Source organism: Cavia porcellus, unplaced genomic scaffold (genome assembly GCF_034190915.1).
Source record: "Cavia porcellus strain 051 isolate PalLab524CR breed Dunkin Hartley unplaced genomic scaffold, mCavPor4.1 scaffold_10, whole genome shotgun sequence".
NCBI lineage: Eukaryota > Metazoa > Chordata > Mammalia > Rodentia > Caviidae > Cavia > Cavia porcellus.
This window is the reverse complement of record NW_026947493.1, coordinates 83550945-83568182: the sequence shown is the minus strand read 5'-3', so window position 1 is coordinate 83568182 and position 17238 is coordinate 83550945. Positions and strand designations below refer to the sequence as shown.

Genomic DNA, 17238 nt, shown 5'->3' with positions numbered 1-17238 from the left:
TGAGACTCTGGTTGAGAGATGTAATCAAGATTGTACAATTCACACACAAGGACAAAGACATGAGAAAAAATCAGAAAACATTTCTGTGAAGAGTGAGGGGAAGAGAGAACACAGGAGCCCTCTCTCACCAGATATCAAATGTGTTATAAATTACAGCAATTGACTCTATAAGCAATGAATAAAATGACTTTGGCACAGAGTGATTCAACAGAACAAAGAGTCCAGAAATAGATTCAAACAATCATATACCGGAACGATAACAGTGACAGATAGACAGATAGTATCATGAAGATATTAATACACACTGTCGGGACTAACAGGAAAATTCACCCCCAATTTAAATACATCTCAAGCGAATGAAAATTGAAAAAAAAAAAAAAACACTTTCATCATCTTGCAATGAAAAATGAGCAGTTCTGATAAACACAATCAGGAAATCTGAGGGAAGATATAAAATATGTCTGCGTAAAGACATAGGAGAGTCAAAAAGTTAGGGAGCAGTAACAGGGTGGAGGCTGAGAGAGGGAAATGCCCAGGGCTCAGTAGAGTGATACCCTACTCTTAGGAGCGTAGCCAAGTTCAGAGCCTGGGCTGGACAGGGAAGTACTTAGGCGCTGCCAGATGCTAAGGAAAGAGAATTTGGGGGGTGCAGGGGTAACAGGAAAAGGAAACATCTGCAAACTCCCAGTGTATCAGCATGGGATTCTGAAAGGATTGTGAGCATGGGAGTAGATGAACCCTCATATTGAACACGATCTCCAATCATTTCAACCCCTGAAACTGGATTACACTGATCCTCAATTCCTAGCACTCAGGAAGCTGAGGCAGGAGGATCCCTATGAGGGCAGCCTGGGCCACACAGTGAGTTCAAGGCCAGCCTGAACTACAGAGAGATATCTGGTCTCTAAACAATAACAATAAATAATACAATGATCCTGAATTGTTTGAGCCCTAAGGTGCCTCCTTTTTCTTGGTGGTACCAGGGATCAAACTCATGACCTTGCACTTGCCAAGCAGGCACTTATGCCATTGAGCTAAATCCCTGGCCCTAAGGTGCCTCTTAGAAGCAAATATAAATCCTTTCTCAGGGAAGATAGAATCCTCATGATCCTAAATTATTCTATAATTTGTATACAGGATGTCTGAAAACCAACAAAACTAACTAAGCACACAATACCAGATGATATTCCTAAAACCCATAAAAACAACAGAAAAGGTCCGCATGGAACAACAGAAACATCCAGAGGAAATACAGGAAATGGACTTATCAAAGATTTTAAAACAAATGTGCTTACTATGCTTAATGACATTAAGTACAAGACTGATAAATTGGTACAGGATTACAAACTGTAAAAACACCTACCAAATGGAAGTTCTAAGTCTGAGAATTAAAATGACTGAAATCGAGAACTCAATGGGTGAGTACAACTACAATTTAGACGAAATTTAAAAAAGGCTTAGTGAACTGAAAGCTAGCTCAGGATGAAGCACATGGGATGAAAAACCAGAAAAAAGTGTTAAAAACAGTACAAATGGTGGGCTCAGTGGCATGCATCCCAGCTATTTGAGATGCTGAGGCAGGAGGGTTGCTTGAGCTCAGGGGCAACAAAGATAGACCTGGGTCTGAAAAAACAAAAGGACAGAATAAATTTTTCTAGCATGTGTATAAGCAGGGTTTCTATAGAAGAGAAACCAGGATAGGGCAGAAGCAGTGTCTGAAGAGATGATGGTTGATAACTGCCTGAAACTAATAAAAGACAGAGAAGTACTATGATTTCAAAATGTGACAAATCAAATGGTGACAGCAGAACTTCTCAAAGCTAAAGACTAGAGAAAAAATTAAAAGCATCCAGGGAAAAAGGCACCTCTAAAAGCACAACAGAAACTGATGTCATCTGGAGCTATGGTCAGAGATGCATTTCCCAGCACTTGGGAGGCTGAAGCAGGAGGATCCCAAGTTTGTTTGTTTTTTTCCAGTACTGGGGATTGAACTCACAATTGCCTGCTTGCAAGGCAGGTATTTATGCCACTGAGCTAAATCCCCAGCCCCTAGGACCCCAAGTTTGAACCTAGCCTTAGGAACTTAATGGCTTACTGTGACCCTGTCTCAAAATAAACAATAAAAAAGACCAAGAATGTAGCTCAGTTAGAAGACCCTGGATTCAATCTCCAGGACAGAAAGAAAGAAACGAAGAAAGAACGAACAAACCAGTGAATGGGATCTTCCAAATGCTAGATTAGTGAAGGGGGGTGTTCTGTGACTGGAGACCCGCACGAAAGAAGCTGCACGGGTACTCTCCACAGAGGAGAAGTAGCTCACCAAGAGGGCTCAAGATGCAAGAAAGGATGAAGAGCACAAAAGGTAACTATGTGGCTGATTTAATGACTGCTGTCATAGTCAGGGGGTGCAAGAACAATGGCATATGGACCCGTAATTTATAGTATTATTTATGATGGTCATCTTGAGTTAAATACAAGAAAGTGCAGGGCATCTGTCCACAACACTGAAGACCTAGAAAATCTAGCCAAGGGCCTGGATTATACAACAATGTCCTGCATGAGTCCATAACAATGCCTCCCGTGAGTCCCACTGGAGGTCTAGAGCCCATGACAGTGTATGCAAGTCTGCTTCATAGATCTGCGCTGGGAAGGCCCCAAGGTCAGCGGTGGGAGCTGGAAAGTCTGTGTCAGTGGAAGGAAGGAGCATGCCAGCTGGCTGAGGGCTCTGTACTGTAGCCAAAAAGCAACCCTCAAAAAAGGATCAGGGCTCCCCTGAAAAGCACCACAGCCATCCTCAGTAAGATCCTGAGCTCTTTTGACAATGACAACAGCCAAGTTCATATCAGGAAGCCAGTGTGACAAGCTTCTCCTGGAGACTGAACAGCACACACCTTCCCCTCTGGAGCCAGGAAATGATGCTGAAAGTAAGGACTCGAGCTCCCCTAAAGGGAACTGCAGCCATCCTCAGTGACAAGGGCCCAAGTTTCTCCAATAAGAATTGCCCAGTTCGTATCAGGGAAGCCAGCATGACAAGTTCCTTTAGCAGAGCCAACAGCTCCAGACAGTAACACTTAGGAAAACCCACAATGCCTCCCTTTTCATGTCTCTATTTATGCTGGCAACTTTCTTCAGCTGGCCATCTACACTCAGCATGTAGATCATTTAATTCAGCTGCTGTGCAGTAGACCACTAGTTTTTAACTCATAACAACTACTTATTGAACAAAACCTAACAACAAAATGGAGTACTACTCAGCCTTAAAGAAGGATAAGCTTGATGTAGTGCTAGGTAAATGGATGCACCTTGAGAACATACTCTTGAGTGAAATAAATCAGATACACAAGTGTAAATATTGCATTCTTTCTATGGTGTGAGAAATGCAAAGTGCAAATAAGGACTAAAATGTACAATGGGTATTGTGAAATAGGAAGAAAATGTTCAGATGGGAAAGGGAACAGGGAGAAGGCAAGGCAAAGAAAAAAATCAGAAAAGAAAGAAAAAAGGAAAACAAAGCCTTCATAAATAAGGAGAGGAACAGGTGTGGAAGGGAAAGAAGGAGAATGATGACAAGCAGCAGCAAGACACATCATGTATAGGTTCAACTTCGCCGTGATGAATGTGGCCACTGTGTGCATCTAAGATGCACTAATGAAATTTCATGTAAAAATACAGAGTTAATAGTGTAAATTACCTCGTCGGTTAGTGGGTTTGTCTTTGCTGCCTGATGCTAATAGCCTAAGAATCACTAAAAGGCTTGCTCTCTTCTCTATGGTAAGTAAATTGCCACTATTTTACCATCTTTCTAGACATTGCTTAAATTAAGTACTTAAATGAGTTTTTGTTTTTATATCACTTTGTTTTTACTAAAACTCCTTATGAAGTTCAAATCAATGATTTGGAGGTGTTTCCAACCTCAAACATGTTATATATGTATTCGTTTTTTGGTATATAGTACTTACATCAATCAATGTATGACACTTTGAGACACAAATATGAGTTAATAACATCATTACAGAGTATTGATAGTCTTACCAGGGGTAGCATAATTTTATAATGTAAGATTTGGGTTTTGTTATCAGTTCATCACATATGTTAATATAACTTCTGAATAAAACATTACTGGAGATAGTTTATTCTAATAATATATTTTTTTAATTGTACTTCAGGGTTGGGGATACAGCTCAGTGGCACAAGTGCCTGCCTGGCAAGTGCAAGGTTGTGAGTTCGATCCCCAGTACCAAAAAACAAACAAACCAACAAAAATTTCAATGTACAAAAATAGTTTCAAAATCTGTTTAAAGAATAAAGCTTTAAATTCCTTATCAAAAAAAAAAAATAATGAAGAAGAAAAAACATAACAAAGCCTTCGGGTGAAATACAGACCAAGAACTGAACAAAAACAATGCCCCACAGACAGTGAGATATCAGTGGGGTGCAGAGGCTCTTACTGACCGCGGGAGATGCAGTCAGACCAGCCCAAAGGCCCTGCACTGCAGTCACCACGGCCAGCACAATGCACAGCCCAACTTACACACAGCTAGCGAGCCGCCGGCAGGAAAACACAGCTGTGAACACTGAGCCCCGGAGCAGGCAGGCAGGGAGAAGAGCAGCATGCGGCCAGGACGGAAATGCGAAAGCAGTTAGGAAAATCACAGATTCGCTCTCAAGGCTCTAATTGAGCAACAGAATCTGCCAGACAGGATCTTTACACAGTCCCATATGCTGCTTACAAAAGACTCAGTACGTCAAAAGACGTACAAATGGATGGGAAGACTTGCTTGCGGCACCACTTGGGACAGCTATTTTCTCTCTCGAAAGGAGTAAGGAAAGGTCTCTGGGAACCGTAAAAGGAGCAAAATGAGGGGAGCTGACTGGCGTGGGAAACTCTTCAGAGGAGGCCTCCACACAGAGACCAATGAAAAGACTCTTGAAGCGCTATTTCGATCATTTGGATCCACAGCAGAAGCTCTTTAGATAAAGGATTGGGAAACCAACAAGTCCAAATGCTTTGCTTTTATTACCTTTGAAAGAGCTGTAGATGCTAAGGTTGCTGCCAAAGAGATGAATGGAAAGTCTTTGAATGGAAAATCAATCCAAGTAGAAGGCAAACAAATGCTCCCGAAAGTGGCAGTAATCGAGGACGACCTCTCTCAAGGGACAGAGGCCATATGAGAAGAGTGAGACATGGAGGAGGAGAAAATGATGGAGCGAAACAGCCTCCTTCATGTGGAGGATGCTCGGATGACGGAGGATGTAATCACAGTCTCAGCACGAGTTCTTCTGGGGAACTCTTCCCAGTTAAAAGGTGTCCTTCTTCACGAAGTGGAGGGTCTTCTTCTGAAAGAGCTACTCTTTTTGCTCCTTCAAGATGCACTCATCGGGTTGGGAAGATGAGCTCCAGAATTGCGTGGTAGAGAGAAACACAAAAAGCCCGTTTCTTCTCAGAGCAACGATTATGCTATCGCCAAGAGATGAAAATTACTCTGCTGAAGACAGATCTTCAAGCGGAGTCTATGCAAGTTCCTGATACACCAAAGATCGTGCTTCACCACCTAGAGACTACGAACACCACAACTGTGGCTGTTATTTTTCTCCAGATGAACATTCTTCTAAGGCCTATAGTGATCATGGTGGCTACGGTGGCGGATGAGGTAGAGATTACTCTGAACATCCACGTGGAGGCACTTACAGAGTTGTGAACGAGAGTTACGGGTGCTCCACAGGAGAACCCCACAGACTTATGATGGAAGCAGTCGCTCTGATGGGTCTACCAACATACAGGATAGATACAGTGGACGTATGGAGAATTATTCAAGCATTCAAAGTGATACTTACTGATGTGGTCATGAGCATAGAGGTAGACCAGAATGGCGGATTCCATTTTTCTATGGAGAAGATGTATCCTGTTTCCCGTGACTTATATACTAGCTCAAGGTGTGGAGGGTCCATTGGACCTTTATCTGAAAGAGGGGACCGAAGCACTTATGAAATAATTATGTACCAAATCTCCTTTCTAACATGAAAATTAAACGCTATTTTGCCTACGTTACCTGAACACTACTAAACTACGTTGCTTTGGGGGTGTGCTGAGAGGCATATGGTAACGCGTGAAAATTTTGGATTCAGTGATAAAAGAATTGTTAAGAATAATTCCATTAATTGTTAATGTTAATTAAAAATAAAAGCTGTTGGTCTTATATATCTGCATTGTTACATTTTTTCAGATGAAAATTCCATTAAACAGCATTTCCTGTCCAATGATTTATCATCTCACCCAAGAATAGATTTGTTTGGAGGGTGAGTTGGGACATGTATATGTAATTAACATCTTTATAACATGAAGCATATGTAACTGCTTATAACCAGCTGTATGTTTTCTAGCCTTACACTAGACCAATCAAATCACATATTGGCCTGTAAAAACTTAAATGAAAATGTTTTAGAAGTCCCCCAAAAGTCTACAAACTAATATAGATGTTACAACTGAAAAATTTCGTTTATCCTTTAGAGGACTACTATAGATGTGAGGGCAAACAAAATTTTGTATAATACTAAAGTTTAAGTGTTACTAAGTTGAAAATACTAGAAATAAGGTGTTTTGAAACAAACAAAAAAAAATGAATGGAAAAAAGGCGGCTAGAACTGTTCTACAGAAATACAACCAAAGTAGAATTTTAAGGCAATGAGTAATCTAGAGCTACAGAAGGGTGATTCATAATGTCAAAATCTTTAGCTCACTGGGAAAATTTTGCAAGGTTCTATACCTTGAATAACAGTTGAAACAAATGAAACAAACTGATAAAACTCAAAAATAAAAGTTTTTCCTATGATCTGTGGTAAATGAATACTTAAAAACCTTATAACTGTTGCAGATCAATTCTATCATAAAACTATAATTTAAAAGTGGATTAATGCCTGGCAAGTGTGAGGTTATGAGTTTGATTCCTGGTACAAGAAAGGGGATTAATAAAAAAGGAAAAACACAAAACACAAGTCCACTGATCATATGCATGGATATCACAGCATTTGTCAAATTGTTGTGATAAAACTGTGATAAGACACCAGGCATGGTGGCACACTCATGCCATCCTAGAATTCAGAAGGCTGAGGCAGGAGGATGGCCATGAGTCCAAGGCCAGCCTAGACTACACAGTGAGCTCAAAGCTAGTCTGGAATACAGAGTGAGACCCTGTCCCCAAAAATTTATAAAAGAAAATGAAATAAAAGAGCTAATAAAGTTGCTAAATGCTTATTTCAGTGTATGACTTACCTGTTCTTGGACAGGTGATGGTTGACTCAATCACTCAATCAAGCAAACCACACTTCAAACAGCACTGAAATACAAAATGTGACAACCAAAATGAGAAGTTGGCACACTTCTCCACAGAGCTGATAGAAGAAACATACAAAATCTTTGAGCAAGATGACTAATAATTTAATCTAAATCACATCTAGCAAACACTGATGGGTATTCTTTTTAAGCACACAAGGAATAAACAAAAATGGCCCATATGCCGTAAGATAAAACTCATACTAAATGTGTTCTCTGGCATAGCCATTAGACAAGAAATCAATATTTTTTAAAGCTTGACTAGAAACTCCATGCATTTGGAAATTTAAATCTGAATAACCCATGGATTAAAGAGATTATATCTGTAATCTCAGCACTCTGGGAGGCTGAGGCAGGAAGATTACCAAGAATTTGAGGCCAGCCTGGTATACAAAGTGTGTTCAAGCACAGCCTGAACTGTAATGAGATTCTGTCTCAAAACAAACAAACACAAAGAAATTGTAAGTATAATAAACAGAAAAAACTAGAAGACACTGAAAAGTAGTGGTAAAAAAGATTAAATGCAATATAAAATGTTAAGAAATCATAATACTAAGAGAAAATACAAGCAAGTAGTTTTTTTCAAGTAGTTGAGATACCAACAGCCAAGTATGGTGACTAAGGCAGAAACTAGGAAGGAAACAGATTAATTAATGTATTTACTTCTGGGGAGCGGGATACCAGGGATCAAACTCATGATCATGTGCTTGCCAGGCAGGCACTTATGCCACTTAGCTAAATCTCTGGCCCTTTTTTGCCCGTTTGAGACAAGGTTTCACTATGCAGTTCGGGCTGGCCTTGGGTTCACCTTGTAGCTCAGGCTGGTCTGGAACTTGCAGTAATTCTCCTGCCTCAGCCTCCTGAGGGCCGCAATTACAAGCATGCACCACCACACCTGGCTTCTATTTACTTTTAAAGAGTTATCTATGTCAAAATCACTAAAAATAATAGCAAAGACAACTGATCACACAAGCAAAATATCTGCAAGTTCCAGGTCAAGGAGACTGCATCATTCCTACATAAAGAACATTTGCAAACTTGCTAAGATCCAAGACAAGAAAAATGTCTGATCTCACTAGTAATACACCTTCAAATCTGAGTTGTCATTTTGATCCACTGTACTTACAAAGACAGTGCCTGCAAGCTAAGCATAGGTAATAAAAGCAGGAGGATTTTTTTTTTTTTTTACGGGTACCGGGGATCGAACTCATGACTGCCTGCTCACAAGGCAGGTGCTTATGCCTCTGAGCTAAATCCCCAGCCCCCCAGGAGGATGTTTTTTCTGAAGAAGATTTGACTCTATGCATAAAAGACTGAAACACAAAACATTCAACTCAGGAAACCCACTTCTTGGAATTTGCCCTTGGGCAATAATAATAGATCTATGCAAGGATGCTTTTATAAATTTGCTTATTATCACTGATAAGAGTAGGATGACCCTATGAAAATATCCAAAGTTGAAAGGACTAACTAAAAATATCTTGGGGGATTGGGAGTATAGCTCAGTGGTAAAAGTGAAACTAAAAACCATTTGTTTTGGAGTAAAGAAATACAATTTATCCATTTCAGTGAACCTGGCCAGGGTGTGGCTCCCTGGCAGCCACAGGCTTAGCATGTGCAAGGCCATGGGTTCAATCCCCAGCACCATACAGAGAGAAAAAAATAACACAGGAGAATATTAACAAGTGAAAAGTGATGTGCAACACTTCAATAAGAAAATAAAGCAAAAGTGTCATCCTTTTTTTTTTTTTTTAATGTGTGGTTACTCGAGGTAACAATTCATTGTGTTTAGAAGTAGTTTTTATTTTAGTCACCTTTATTAATCTATATTTTCTGTAATATCTCAAGAAAATACACATTGCTTTTCTTCTGTAAAAAGGTCAAGATCTCTTTTGCTTTCAAAATTTCACTTTTGTTTTCCCATTGAAAACAAAGTTCACAATTATCTATAGAGCTCATTAGTTACTGACTCAGTCTTTATTCTGTAGTGCTCAGGTCTTGAACTTGCTGTCACACCTGTATTTGACACAGAAGTTGAAAGGCATTAACTTGTTTTTGTTTGCACAAGAGTCTTGCTATATAGTTCAGGCTGGCCTTGATCTTGCAGAAATCCTCCTGCCTCGGCCTCCTAAGTGCTGGGATTGCAGGCATGCATGGCCACTCCAGCCTTAAACTTATTTATATCTCAGTAGAAGCAGCTTTTTATTCTGATTTTTTTCTTTTCTGCTTATCACAATATATGATTTCCTCTAGGAAGTGGAACACCTTTTCTAAGCTTCCTGCTAAACATCATCCCTTCACCTATGTAGTAAACATGCACGAAGCACATCGTGGAACCTGGCTACATGATAAAGAACAAGAAAACATGGTCAGCGGCCCAGCACCACTGCAGCGCTGTGCAAAGACCCAGTGTCACTGTGACCAGGTGAGTCACATGCAGCCTGGGAGCCACACTGCCAACCCCCCAGCAACACGCAGAACCCCACTCACTAGCATGAGCCACATGACTGTGGCCTGTACTGAAAAGTAAAACATTTTGTCCTCAAATTTTTTTTCATCCTTTTGCAGCATGTAATGACCAGGACACCTCTCGCTGAAGGTGGTGCATGTGCACACACACTCCTCTCCTCCCCTCCCTCCCGCCCTCCATCTCTGCTTCCCATCTGAGAAAGATCGAACTCCACACTTCTTATCTACCTTTTATTTTGCTCTTCATTTATAATTTATGTTTCTCAAAGAAGAGAAACATGTGCTATTTAAGCTTGTGTCTGGTTTTAAGGTACATCCATTTTCCTACAAACGATCCAAGTTTATCCTTCTTATAGCACAGTAGTACTACATTCTGTGTAAATACTTTCTTTATCCGCCTGGTAATGGACATGCAGGCCACTTCCAAGATTCAGCTACTATGAATTGTGCTCCTAAAGGCATATGGGTATACAAGCATCATGTATCCCTGCAATGACATCTTTCACCGTTTCAGGAAGATACCCAGTGGGAATAGCTGGGTCAAGTGGAATTTCTAATTTTAGATCTTTTGGGGACTCTTCCTGCTGATCCATAGCAACTGTACTGGTTTCCATTCCCACCAACAGTATAGAAGAGTTCCCCGCACCCCAGCCTTGCCAGCATTTGTTACTTGGTTTCTTGGGGATGGCCATTCTCTCCAGAGTAAGATGGGGCCTCGTGTTGCTTTAACTTGCATTTCTCTGGTGGCCAGCAGAGCTAAGCATTTCTTCATACACACAGGAACCACAGACACTAGGCAGGTGCTTCTGAGAAGGGCTGGATCGCTTCAGTTGCCCATTTATGGGCTACACCTTATTTTGGAGGTTATCTTAATTTTCTGTGTTCTTTATATACTCTAGATAATTGTCACAGTTTTTGAGTCTAGGGTGAAAACTGCGGATCTTTTCTAAAATAAAAGAATGCACAAAGCTGCTGACAGTCTTGCTGTATAGAACTAGAAGAGGCAGGCAGGCTTGAGGAACAGCTGTGAGTGGGAGGCACTGGTGCAGGAGCCCAGGGTCTCACCCCCAGCGGACGGCGCTGGCAAGGCTTAGTTTCCCCCTGCAGTGACTCAGCATGCACTGGGAGAGCCCTGCGCTTGCCGGTCCACTGTTCAGCAGGACAGCACAGTTGCTCACAAGCAACAACATGGCAGGAGACTACTGAGCATCCCGGCTTTCTCTCCTGAAGTCAGTTTTCCACTTGGAAGGCTCAAGCGCCAGGCTATCTGTCCACACCACATGCCAGGTGACGCCGGAGGACAGCAGGATGGGACTGTGGAGTCTGCTCTGGGACATGCAGGTCTGGGAGCAGATGAGATACAGGCTGCTCTGGCTGTCTGCCTGAGAAAGAGAATTCCACTAAACCCAGCAGCTTAAACCCATGAGATGCTCACGAAGCTTTCGCGGGTCTGAGGCTGTGGACAGCTCCTGGCTTCGGGGCACTTGGCTGCAACAGCTGGGAGTGGGGCTGGGACCAGGGGGTCCAGGCAGGCACAGCCCCGCGGGGCTTTCTCCATGTGGAGACGCAGGACTTGGGAGTCCAGGCTGAGTGGTTCACAAGATAGCAGATAGCTTCCAGGGTACAATCTTTGTGTGTTAGCCTTGGTGGTACCTCTGCTTGCATCCTATTTCCCTCCGTTCAGAGCAACTCACAGGGCCAAGGCCGACACAGGATGACACAGCAATGACTATGAAGTCCTAGTATGCAAGGGCCACCAACCCAGTGTCTGTCACAGGAAACAAGACCAGGAAACACAGGCAGGCCAGAGAGAGGCTGGGGCAGGGGAGGGCAGAGGCTGGGACAGGAATGCAGCCACCACTACAGATGTGGCCCGACTGGAGTCAGGGATTGGGCAGGGGGATCAAGCTGGAGAGGGACCAAGTGTGGTGGCAAAGCCAGGAGAGGAGAAGACAAATCACAGGCACTAGGCAGGCAGCGAGCCAGAGAAGCTAAGCAAAGATAGAAAAATGGCTGATTCCTCCCAAAGGGAAAAGTTGAGGAGAAAACACTCGAATCCACGGGCCACTAGCGTTGAAACTGGATTTCTGGTCCCTTTCTTCTTTCACTGAGGTCAAGGGCTCTTGGTGTCCTTCTCAGCACCCTGGCCCCAGACCTGCACTGGGATGCTCTGACTTGAAGATAGGCATTTAGCATACCTGGGGTTCTGGTTTCTGACCTGAGATGCATAAGGTGTTAGTGCAAAGGTGAACACCAGTAATGTGACCTGCAGGCTTAGGTAGCCAGGAGGGCAAGTCTCATGAGGTTGAGAAAGCCTCACATGATCCTCTGAGCTCACCACCGGTCCCTGCCCCAATTCCCACCCTAGGCGCGCTCAGGCTGGCCTGCCTGTGGTTCTCGACAAAGCCCTTGCCAGGAGCTAGAGCTCCGCCTGGCTGTCCCCACGGCTCCTGCATGGGATCTGCAGATGTGCGCGATAACCACGGCTCATGGAGCATTTCTACCACCATTTTCTTGCTGCAGCCCAGCCTAGTCCTGCTGGCCATGGGACAATGCCTGGCTACCTCTGCATTTGCATTCTGTCACTGCCATCAGTCTGGGGCTTGTGTGACGTACTGCATTGACCCAAGACCCCAGGATGATTCTAACATGTAGAGGGAATGGAATCACCCTAGGCTGGAACTGGCCCTGCCAGAGCCCTGATGGGTGCTTACCTTCTCCCAAGCTCATCTGCACCTCTCAAGCCCATCTTTCTTATCTCCCAGACGCTGGGGCCTGGGGTGCAGAAGCTGCAGCTCCAGGCAGGCACACAGGTCGCAGGCCTCAGGTCTCAGGCCGCAGGTCTCATGAGCTAAGACACCAATGGGCTTTCTCAGGGGAGGAGACTTGGTCTGCGACTCCCACTGCTTGAGGACAGTGTTTGGGGCGGGGTCGTGGCTCCCTTTATCCTGGAGGCAAAGGCTGGGAGAGTCCTGGGCCCCGGTGTCACCACTCTCTTCATTACTCATCAAGTGGCCCTGCTTTCTGGAGAACCACGAAGAATACTGGATTGCACTCAACTGCAGCTGCCACTGGCTGGGTAGCATCAGCAGGAGAAAACAAATGTTGTGAGGTCGCTTTTGAGAACCTGAATATATACATGGATTATATTTGAATTTTTCATTTGAAGGACGTCACAAGCTTTTTTTAAAAAAAGCACATAAAACCAGATTCACTGGCAAGCCACTGAGACTCTCCCTTTCTCCCTCAGGGATAGATCATTCCAGGAAATTCCTTATTTCCTCATGGAGAAACTTTTGATTTGTACTAGAAGTCTGTCTAGGGTTCTTTTTGGTTGTTAGGTTTCTTGACACAGGGTCTTAACATGCAGTTGAGGCTAGTCTCGCCCTTACTATGTAGCCCAGGTTGGCCTCCAACTCACAGCAACGCTCCTGCCTCAGTTTCCCAAGTGCTGGGATGACGAGCTACTACACCTGGCTTTTCTCAACACTGGCTGCTGTTTTATTTACTTCAGAATCTGTTCCCTGAGCACCTCATGTCACCGTAAAGTCTCTGCAGAAACAATTTCTCTCAGCTGGGCACAATTAAAGGCCAACATGCCTTTAATTCAAGCTCTCTGGTAAACTGAGGCAGGAGGAACGCATGTTCAAGACCAGTGTGGGCAAGTTAGTGACTCAGTGGCACTGTTTCAAAGGAACCATTTTAAAGGCTGTGGTGTTCCTCAGGGCCAGGATCCTGGATTCAATCCCCAGTAAGGCCTCCCCCCCAAAAAGGACGGGAAAGCGGAGAAAAGGAAAGAAAAGACTAATTATTTTGTCGCTTATTTCTTCCAGAAAAATCTGATAACAATAAAAGAGAACGCTATTTCTACAAATCGTGTATCTGTTACTCACCGGGCCCCGGAGGCGATCGGGACCTACGGCCCGGCCTCCCAGTGGCTTCTTCCTGGGAGGAATCAGACTCGCCAGCCGAGTATCCACAGCCCAGCTGGGGTGCGTTGCCGCAACACGGCGGGCCAGCCGCTGACCCTGGGGTTCTGCACGGCCTCGCCGGGACCCGAGACACACAGAGGGTCGCTTCGGCCAGGAGCCCGAGCGGGGCAGCGCCACTGGAACAGAACAGCAGGCTGCCCACCCACAAGTCCGTCCATCCTGGAAGGTCTGCGGAGGGCGGCCAGCCTTGGCCGGCCGGCCTTGTTTATCCATCCCTGACATGTTTTGCCTGTGTAAAGTGAGGCTAGCTTCCGCATGGCGCCGGCCCAACATGGCGCCGACCTAACATGGCGCTGAACAGCGCCTCCCTTCAACGTGACTTCCGCGTTCTTTTCCAAACCCGACACTTGTACTCTCCGTTTTGTGCGCGTGCGCCAATTTCCTCTAATCAGCTGTCAAGACGTCACTCGCCCTCCCCCTCCAAACTCCACCCCCTGGCAAACGGAATAAAAGCTCGAGGCTTTTTTTTTTTTGCCCCTAGGGAGATCTTGCACCTTACGAGGCTTTTTTTTTTTTGTCCATTTTTAGCACTTGCTTTTCCACTGAGGAAAAACCTATTAGTCCCTGCCCCTTCCTAGCATTGGAAATGGGAGGAAAGGTAGCTTGGATGAAAAAGTACAAGATGAGGTCAGGTTAAAAGTTGGAGGCCCGGGCGGGGAAGGCAGGAGGGAAGATGTCGAGGGGACCTGATGGAGATGAGAAAGGAAGGGTGCTCAGAAAAAACACACAGAGGCACAGAAACCAAGGGACGCGTGGCCGTCACGGAGAGCAGGCCTTCGGGAGCATCTCGCAGTTTAGGTGACAGGGTGAAGGGTTGCAGGTGGGAGCCAAGTGCACCCAGGCGCGGAATCCTTGACTTGGCTGCAATGGCCTGCCTGCAAAGGGCGGAGCAGGAATATACGTGCCTCCTTTGCCACCACAGTCCCTGTGCCTGACAAATCGCTGGCAGCCAGGGGGCCCCTGCTCAGGCATCTTTAGGGGCTTGTGTTTTCCAGCACAGTGGGTCATTTACTGTCACTGATGAAAACAGCCCCTGAAATGGTGTATTGCAAAAATCACATGCTGCCGACTACCGGCACACACCCCCCCACCGGCACACACACCCACACATTCTCCAGCCCAGGGTGCTGATGTAAGGCTGCTTCCCTGAGTATGGGAGATCGTATTTCCGGCACATTACACTAAGGAAAGTCCTAAGCCCCTTCTAAACTTGCTTAAATCTTCTCTGCCTCTCTCAGACATCGGTGATTCTTCCAGGAGTGTGGAAGAGAGCCGCTAAGAAGATGCTTGTGTGCAGTACTGAGGATGAACCTGGAGCGTTCTGCACTTAGCTGTATCCAATCCTTATTTTTGCTTTTACTTTGGGTCTCAGTAAGTTGCCCTGGTAGGACTCTTACCTTTCAACCTTCCTGCCCAGCCTCCTCTGGGGCTGGGATTATGGGTGTGCACTACCCTCCCCAGCTGACAGGCTCCCCCCGAATCTCGTCAGGGAAGGGTAAACAGGTGTGATGAAACAGGCAGGCGATCTACAGACACATTCCAAAGTGTGTACAACAGGATACTGAAGATGGTGGTGGTATTATTTCACAATAGAACAGGCCCTCTTTGCAGTGGAAATGCTCAAAGCATGTTGGGGTCTCCCGTGGAGATCCGGAGCCCTCTGCTAAGCAGGGCTGACCCTACGAGTGCACTTGCAGGGTGGGAGGAGCCTGGCAGCAGGGGAGGAAGGCGGAGATGGAAAGGGAGCAGGGAGAGGATGGGGAAGGCGATGGGCACCTGAAACTCACTGGGAGTTGCCAAAACACTTCATGGATTCACTTCCGAGCGCCCAGAGAGAGAATTTGAATTCAAAAGCCCTCGGCTGTGCCCCAGCTCAGCCATGGAGTGCAGTGCATGGCTGTCCTTAGATGTGAAACCGTTCGCCACCTGCACTGGTGGCCTCTGCTGTCAACTGGGGGTTGCATTGTTATTTGTACCTTGTAGAGGTCTTGACTGATTAAATGAAAGAAAATAATATAAGAGCATTTCAAGAACAATCACACGTGCATGGCTGGAGCTCTTCCGGCCTGGACTCTGGGCCATGTTCTGCTGTACCTTCTCATCTGCCTTCAGCCTGGGGAAGCACGGAATTGTGGGTAGGATATTTCAAGGCAGTAAAAGAGTCTGATCATGAGCTCACATTTCTTTTGTCTTTCCAGCGTTGGGTTGGATAGCATTTGCCCTGGATGGTTATGATTTTTGACACCCTGTGAAAATAGCAACCTCACAGGGTTACTGGCAGCCTGCAGTCAAATCTCACCACTTGGGAACTTTCAAAAATACAGATTCCCATGTCTCATAACCAGAAAATTCAATGTCATGTCCAAGACTGGAGATGGGGAAAATCTGTTGGCTTTATTTCACTTTTTGTTTCTGTGTTTGTGTTTTGCAGTGCTGGGATGGAACCCAGGGCCCCACACATGCTAGTTAAGAGCTCCCCACAGAGCTGCACCCCAGCCTGGGAAATCTGTATTTTAAAATTCTGTCTGGGGGCTGGAGGTGTTGCTCAGTGGTGGAGCACATGCTTGGCTTGCACAGGGCTCTGGGCCTTGTTGCTAGCACAGGTGTGTGTACACACACGCACACACACACACACACACACACACATGGACAGGTTTCTTTTTTCTGTTTTAAAATGGTCAGGTTACCATCAAGCTGGGACAAGAGAGTTTATGATTCTGCTCCTTCTCCCTGGCTGGTTGCCTGGAAAATGTGGGCGGGTTCATGGCACGAGCTTGTGTTGTTTGTGTTTCTTTTCTCATTAGGAAAATTTTTGTTTTAATTTCAAAGCAAGCTGGTATTTTCAGACGAACTCTAATTGCTACTTGTAAGTGCCGCTCCGAGCGTCTGCGGCTGGGATCGAGATGGCCTGGCAGGCAAGAGATGGCCTGGCAGGCAACTCCTCACAGCAAAGGAGCGGCTGGGAGTCTTCTTGTGCTCTGTCACATCCGCGCAGCCCCACTTCCGAGGGGTCCAAGCTGGGTCTCTCAGGTGTTGGAGAGGGGGAAAAGGGGGCGTGTGGCCTCATTTTCTGGATAGACAAGGCTGCTAATGTTTCTGATAATCAGTGTAACCTAATGCTGGTTTCCCCAAGGGCTGTGATTGGCTTCACATAGGCTCAGTCTGGTCACCCCTGAAAAAGTGACATTTCAGACACATACTTGGTCATCAAGATTGCTAGTGGCAACCTCTGCCTGCCCGCTGTGAGCTTTAGATGTGTCCCTAGCCCACCCCCCAGTATGCTTTCTTAAATCCATGCTGAGTTATCCAGGGTCAGGGTCTGAGTAAGAGTAGAGTGATTTGGCCAGGGATTTGGCTCAGCGGCATAAGCATCTGCCTGGCAAGCTCGAGGCTGTAAGTTCAATCCCTGGTACCACAAAAAAAAAAAAAAAAAAAAAAAAAAAAGAG

General features: G+C 45.1%; 1 long non-coding RNA gene across 1 annotated transcript; it reads right to left on the bottom strand.

The window, feature by feature from the left end:
* Nucleotides 1-4025: 4025 nt before the first annotated feature.
* On the bottom strand, nucleotides 4026-14233 carry LOC134477942 (uncharacterized). The gene is made up of 3 exons (XR_010050266.1): nucleotides 13693-14233; nucleotides 7271-7334; nucleotides 4026-5960 (listed from the first exon to the last, which is right to left on the bottom strand). It is a non-coding gene; the product is annotated as an uncharacterized LOC134477942 (long non-coding RNA).
* Between the last annotated feature and the right edge of the window lie 3005 nt (nucleotides 14234-17238).